Below are 6,648 nucleotides of genomic sequence, written 5' to 3' on the forward strand. Positions count from 1 at the left end.
AAAAAGAGGAAGCAAGTAAAAGCAGAGGCAAGGATTAAGTACGGGAAGTTAAAGAAGGATGAACATTGTTCAGAGTTTAGGCAGAAGATGAGAGCAACTCTGATTGGTGGAGAAGAGTTGATGAGATGATTGGAGGAGTACAGCTGTAGTGCTCAGAGAAACTGGCAAGAAGGTGTTTGGTGTATGGTCAAAAAGGACAAGTAGACTTGGTGGTGGAATGAAAAAATGAAGTTAGATACTTAAAGGAAGAGGTTATCAAAGAAAAGGTGGATTAGTCAGGGAAATGAAGAAAGAGAGGAGTACTGGGAGGCAAGGTGCACAGGAAAGAGAGAGTTGGCAAAGGCAATGAAAAACTGAGTTTGCAGAGAGAATGAGCTGGAAAGGACGTGCAGCAGGTCAAAGTTCCAGCCAGCAACCGTCTCCTAGTTTTGAAATATTGGTCATCTCAGACACCAGAAACCTCCGTCTTTGTGGGAACTGCTGGAGAGAAATTCAAGGAAGAAAGGAAAAAACGATTTGAAGACTCAAACAATTCAGTGCTGACGTTTGCTGATCTCCTGTCCTGTTTCCACATAGCTGGTAAGATTAATGCTTACCAGAGGTACAGTAAAAAAAACAACAACAAAACAATGGTATCTCGCTACACTGGTCCAATACATAGTGTGACATATGATCTGTTTATATCTGCTGTATATCATATTTGGACTTCTATGTGCTGAATAAACAAGCTAAACAACATAAGTTGTTAGTTAGTTAGTTAGTTAGCATCGGGTAGCTTTAGCTACTATTAGATTATTCTGTTATTATATGTTACCTTATATATGTAATCAAAGTAGTTGAATTAGAATACTGCTGTAGATCACATTATACCCTTTAATATAGAGTGTGTGAGCTGTATGTAGTTTAGTTCTCATTATACTTTTGAGTTAACAGAACATATTCACATATTAGTTCATTAGATAAATGTGCATCACTCTGTATCCTTGATCTGCTGGGAATGTGTTACACTGTTTTCTTGACATGCTTAATTGTTGAATCATGAAGAGAAGGTTGTAAGCAGGAGACTCTGTGTCTAAAGACAGGGGAGATAGATAGACCACATTCCACACCCCCACCTTACAGAAAGCAGAGAAACAACTGCCGAGGTCATAACTTAGGCGCTGTAACAGAGAAAAAATGTGATGTTTTGGCTTTTACGACTAGCTGGGGGCCACTAGAGACTATAAAAAGCTGAGCAACCCGTCACCATTTTGAGACATGTGCCTGACCCTCTGGTAGCATCTCTCCCGTCCGGACGTTGTAATGCTCTGACTGTTGAATTATATGGAAATAAATGATTGTTGATTGAGCATTTATACACCGAGTATTGTCCCTCCTTCAGCCCAAAGATTCAAAGAATTGGGAGAATTCAACAACTTGGTGCCGTGTGACCCGGATCTTTGGTGTGCTGAGGAGGTGCAGATTTGACCTTTGGTGAGATCGTGAGGCGAGGTGAACAGAGGACCGGTCCAAAAATAAAAAGGTAAGCACAGCCTGTTGTATTATAAATACCAAATGTGCATATTGGGCTTTTCAAATTAATCTGTTCGCTGAGTCACATGTATTTTCACAGTAAATTTGTCGGTGTCTGGTTTTTGGCGCAAGATACTAACAACATAAGTTGAGGCTGAATTCCAGTGTGTTAAATAAACTGCTTCTACCGAGATACTAATAACATACTACGTTGGACTAGTTGCAGCCACTTTACCTTCCACATTTAATTTTGTCTAATACTGGCTTCTGTAGCAATAATACGTTAGAATTTCTTCTGAAGACGCGGCCATTAGTCCAGTACATTGAAGTCGAGGTTTGTTTATTTTGTTTATGGTGTCAGTGACGTCCTGGCTTTTGCCGGCTATGAAATAGAAGTTGATTTAAGGAAAAGCAGATGCTGGCTTCACGGTGCAGTTGGACGCTGGCAACGCGAGAGCGAAACACGTCCGTAGGTTTGGTTTATGATACGGCGTGTTCCGGTGGTGCGGCCGTGAAGTGCAGTAGTGGTTGGTGCTAGTTTTAGTACATTGGATAGAGGTTTGACGGTGGTTTGTGGCGTCAGTCGAGTTTTAAGGGCTGCGGTCATAATACAAAGTAAAATTTAAGTACATAGCAACACCTGGTTTATGATGTCAGGTATAACTTCGGGGATGCAAGCATCACTTTTATGATGCGACTTTGCCCCGTGGTGGCGGTCATAAGCGCAGAGAAAGGGGTGTTTTGGTCTATGGTGCAGTGTGCTTTAAGAAGATCTAATAGTTGAGCTCAGAGGTTTCTGTGTAAAATTCCCGCTGAGGAAAAGTGTTGTGTGTGAGTGTGAAAGCGCGCTCTGGGTGAGAGAGTGTGTGTGAAGCTGCGAGGCGCGCTCTGGGTGCTGTCTTGTGGGTAAAGCGCGCACTGAGTGAGAGTGTGAGTGAGGCGCGCTCTGAGTGTGTTTTTTGTGTGAAGTGTGAAGCGTGAACACAGTGACAGTGACGGTTGATGTGTTTGATTAGGAGGACATTAGAGCAAATACACATTTTAGGATCAAAGGTTGATGCCTAGTGTACCTGTGGAACATTTTGCCCTAGGAGTGGCGACCCTCCTGTCCGTGGACGCGCGGCCAGGACCGGCGGCGTCCGGGTGCTGAGGTGGTGACTTGGGGAGGTGAGGGCCCCCGCATAGCTACGGAAATAACACTGGAACGGCCGTGTAATCACGGGTTCACATTTATTCCGGACTAGAACAAGACACATTTTGCGACCAAACGTTGAGTCTAGATTAGTAAAGAAATAAAAAGGTTGAATTCCTCGTTTCAGTGGTTGAAATTGTTGTGTGCCTGTCCCCTGACGAGTGTGAAATTAAAATAAAGAGGGAATTTGGAGCCACATAGAGATAGACGGGCATAATTGGGTGTATTACTCTGTGGTGTAATAAAAATAAAAAGGAGAGATAGTAAGAGGTGTGCAGTGGAGAATTATGGAGGAGTAGAGAGAGGAATGTGTTGGGAGACTGGCGTACAGTTTACGCTGTCAAGGTAGGCGTGTTGCCTGCTTATCGGTTTAAAAGCGATGAAAATGAAATTAAATAAATCTCTTAGTGTGTTAATACAGGAAGCTGCGGACCTGGACCAACTGCCCCCACAAGCACAGCGGTCGAAGCAAAATTATAGGTAATGGGAACCACACCCAGCACGAATCAGCAGCTGTGAAACAGACAGCAGCAAGGAGAGAATTAGAGGAGGAATTAAGAGAAGTTTTAACACATAAAATTGGGGCCAACGGACTTGTGGAGGTTGGGAAGGCGTCCGGAGCATCACAACAAAAAGGTGAAACAAAAACACACACAAGCAGAGAAATCTGAGAGAAAGGCTCCTTTTAAGGTAACGCCTAGTTTGAGAAAAAGATAAAATTAACCTGCTTTTATACAAATGCACATACACGCAATGAAGAAACAGCTTACACTCATGAACACGTGAAGATTTTCCAGCAAGGTTAAAGAAAAATTAACATACTTAAATGATGAAGTCTATACATTACTGACAAAGAAACCCTCTGGGTTGCAGGACAACAATTTAACTAAAAAAAAAAAAAAAAAGGAACACTGGTCTGACCAACCAGGCAAGACACAACAAATTTAGTGGTTAAAAGATTCAAATTGTGACATGTTTTCTGTTGATTGATTAATAAAAGTGATTACTGAATGAAAGAAAAGTCCTTTTTTGGGCTTTTAAACATGATCTTAAGAATTTTAACATATACCGGTGTTGTCCTGTCAACTTGGTGGGTTAGGAGTTGATTATATCGGGAGACAAAAAACAAAAAAAAGGGGGAGAGAAGGCTGACACAGGGCCTGGCCCCGGTGTGTCTCCCCTCTGAATAACACAGCCAACACAACATCATTTTCCTGTTCGTTTGTTTTTGTTTTTTGTTTGTTTTTGTTTTGTTTTTGTTTTTTCTATACATATTTAATTACAGGCTGCTTTGCCGGCCCTGAAAGCCGAGGCTGACTGGACTCCTGCTCTCCCCCATACGTGACACTGACCAAATGCTGCAACAGCTGGACCCACAACAACGACCTGAGAATGTCAACAGACCTGCAGGAATGTGATCTCATGCAGCCGAGACGGAGAGCACTAAACCTAAGGCCCGTTTCACTACACGGGGGAAAATTCCCAGACTGCGTCAGCTGACAGAGCTGTGACGAGACGCCCACCAAGCCCGAATGAAAAGTAAGGCCGAGCGAAAGAATGCTGACCTTGATAACTTTGCATTCACACTGTGCAGGACAGTGATGGACCAACACGGATGATCGGGCGGCAAAAAGGGCGTGACCGAGACAGGAGGAGTAACTGAGGACAGAAGGCACCTCAGAATGGACAAAAAACACAGAAGAAGATGCAGGTTTCACCTGCGGTGAACATCGACACTGGAGAAAGGACTGCCCCAATTGGGGTCAGAACCAGGACGGACTGAATTTTGAGCAGCAGCAGCAGCAATGGTCGCAAACAAACTGAAAAGGAGGGGGGCAGGACCCCAGGGCACGCTTCAGGCCGTGGTTTACCCAGAACACCAGAACAGGAAAGTGATGAACACACACACACACACACACACACACACACACACACACACACACACACACACACACACACACACACACACACGTCTCCAAACACACAGATTCAGAATGAAGTGAAATACACACATGAACACGTGCACTCGTTGAGTGAGTGAGAAATGACACACACACACATATACACACACACACACATTGGAATGCTGATTCACTGAGAAGTGATGCACACATATACACATGCACACGCTTGTGCAATGAAGAGTGATCCACACGCACACACACATACACGCTGATGCAATGAAGAATGCTTTGCTTATGCTGATATGCAAAATGCTGCACACAAACATCCCAATGCATAATTTTTATGAGGAGCCATTGATTACCATTAAATACTTAGAATGTGTTATATGTCACCTAGAAGGCATTTATGTAGATTTTAGGAATAAGGTCTAAAAAAGTTTGGTTATGAAAACAATGTCTGTGCGTGATGTCTGTTTATGGCTCAAGGCCTTGACTGAATTCTTTGCTGTGCTTCACACAGCCCTGATGAGGAACAGTGGCACAGAGTGAAATTGATGAATTAATAGTGTAAGTTTAGGTTGGAGTACGGCATTTTCTGTGATTGAGTTTTAATTCAAGGAGGAACAAAAGGTGTTACGGCACCTGAGGTTCTCATTCCCACACAATATTGTCCCGGCAGGAAGCAAAATGTTCCTGTGAATTTCTGGTTGATTGTTTGGTTTTGTTTAGCGCTAGCTTGATTTTATCAGTGAGCTTTGGCTTGTGTTCTTTCTCGTAAGCGAGAGAGGGATAGTTTTATGCTTGGACATGTCTGCAACGGGCCCTAGTTTGTGTTATTGTTATTAGTGTTTTGTTGGTTACGTCTGTTTTCGTTTTTGTTACAGTGCACTGGAGAAAAAACATCTGAGAGGTGTGATCCACCGGTGGTGATATGGTGATATTTTGTGAGTTCATGATTTAACAATCAGCTCTTTAAACCAGGCCTGAAAGATTGAAATTTAAAGCGCTATGAAATATTCTTACAAAAACAGTTGCAAAGTGTGCTTCTCCATGATTGTAATTGGCTTGGGAGAAATTCACTTATAGGGAACACTGAGAAGTTCTGAGTCTAAAAGGATTGCACCGAGTCAATCCGGCCCAAAAAACAACAAGGAATTGTTTTCCTTTAAAATGATGACGTCATCTTGCTGGTGATGGACGCTCGAATAGGTTGCGCGGGAGACTCCATTATCAGCAACATCTGGTATGAATGTGTATGGAGGTATGCATGTGAATGGACTGTGATGGACTGACGACTAAAAGTTTTGACTGACTTGATACTGAGACAATGACTGCACCAACTTTAGGATTAGTAAATGCCAATAAACAATTCATAAACAATTCACCCAGCCGACAAGAGAAGGGTGGATGCTTCGCTTTGTTTTGTTTTGTTTTTTCAGGAGCAGGAGGATAAGAGAGACTGGAGGAGGAGACTCTAGCTTCACATAAGTATGAACTGCAGACTTAACACTGTGGTTGCTGATTTTGAGTTACTGATGTTTGCATTAAGAAAACTGTGCTATATTAGCTGTGTTTTGAGTAAGGTATCATGTTATATTATTGGGAATGCCAAATGCTACAGTGGAGAAGACTTTTGATACCACTCATGACTGGAATATGTTATTATTAACCGTAGCAGGTCACTGTAAAAAGTCAATTAAATTTTATAGAGGAAAATCGCCAAAATTGAACAATACCTATGAATGACTGGCCACATTCAGAATAGAGATATGCAATAATAAACATTGGTCCACATGAGTTAGGTTCTCACTTGAAATAGTAAGTTAATAGATGTAGAATATAATCGACAGGGACATTTGATAGGATGTGGTACTGAAAAAGAACAAGAGCAAAGTAAATAAAGAAAATATTGTGTTTAGTTTGGATAAATTCAAATTAAAATGTACCATTACACTCAGAGGATCAATATGAAATAAAACATATGCAAAACTTGTAGGAAGTACATGACTGATAACTGTTCTGTCCTGAGCGTTTGTTTCT

The 6,648-nt window shown here is 42.0% G+C and overlaps 1 long non-coding RNA gene across 1 annotated transcript; it reads left to right on the forward strand.

Annotated features, from left to right (window-relative positions):
- Positions 1 to 798: 798 nt before the first annotated feature.
- LOC146650715 (uncharacterized) lies at positions 799 to 4,690 on the forward strand. The gene is made up of 2 exons (XR_014907899.1): positions 799 to 1,299; positions 1,382 to 4,690. It is a non-coding gene; the product is annotated as an uncharacterized LOC146650715 (long non-coding RNA).
- Positions 4,691 to 6,648: the final 1,958 nt, after the last annotated feature.

This window comes from Rhamphochromis longiceps, linkage group LG16, assembly GCF_057381845.1.
Source record: "Rhamphochromis longiceps isolate RC_006_pf linkage group LG16, R_longiceps_female_GT1.1, whole genome shotgun sequence".
In the NCBI taxonomy this organism is placed as follows: Eukaryota; Metazoa; Chordata; class Actinopteri; order Cichliformes; family Cichlidae; genus Rhamphochromis; species Rhamphochromis longiceps.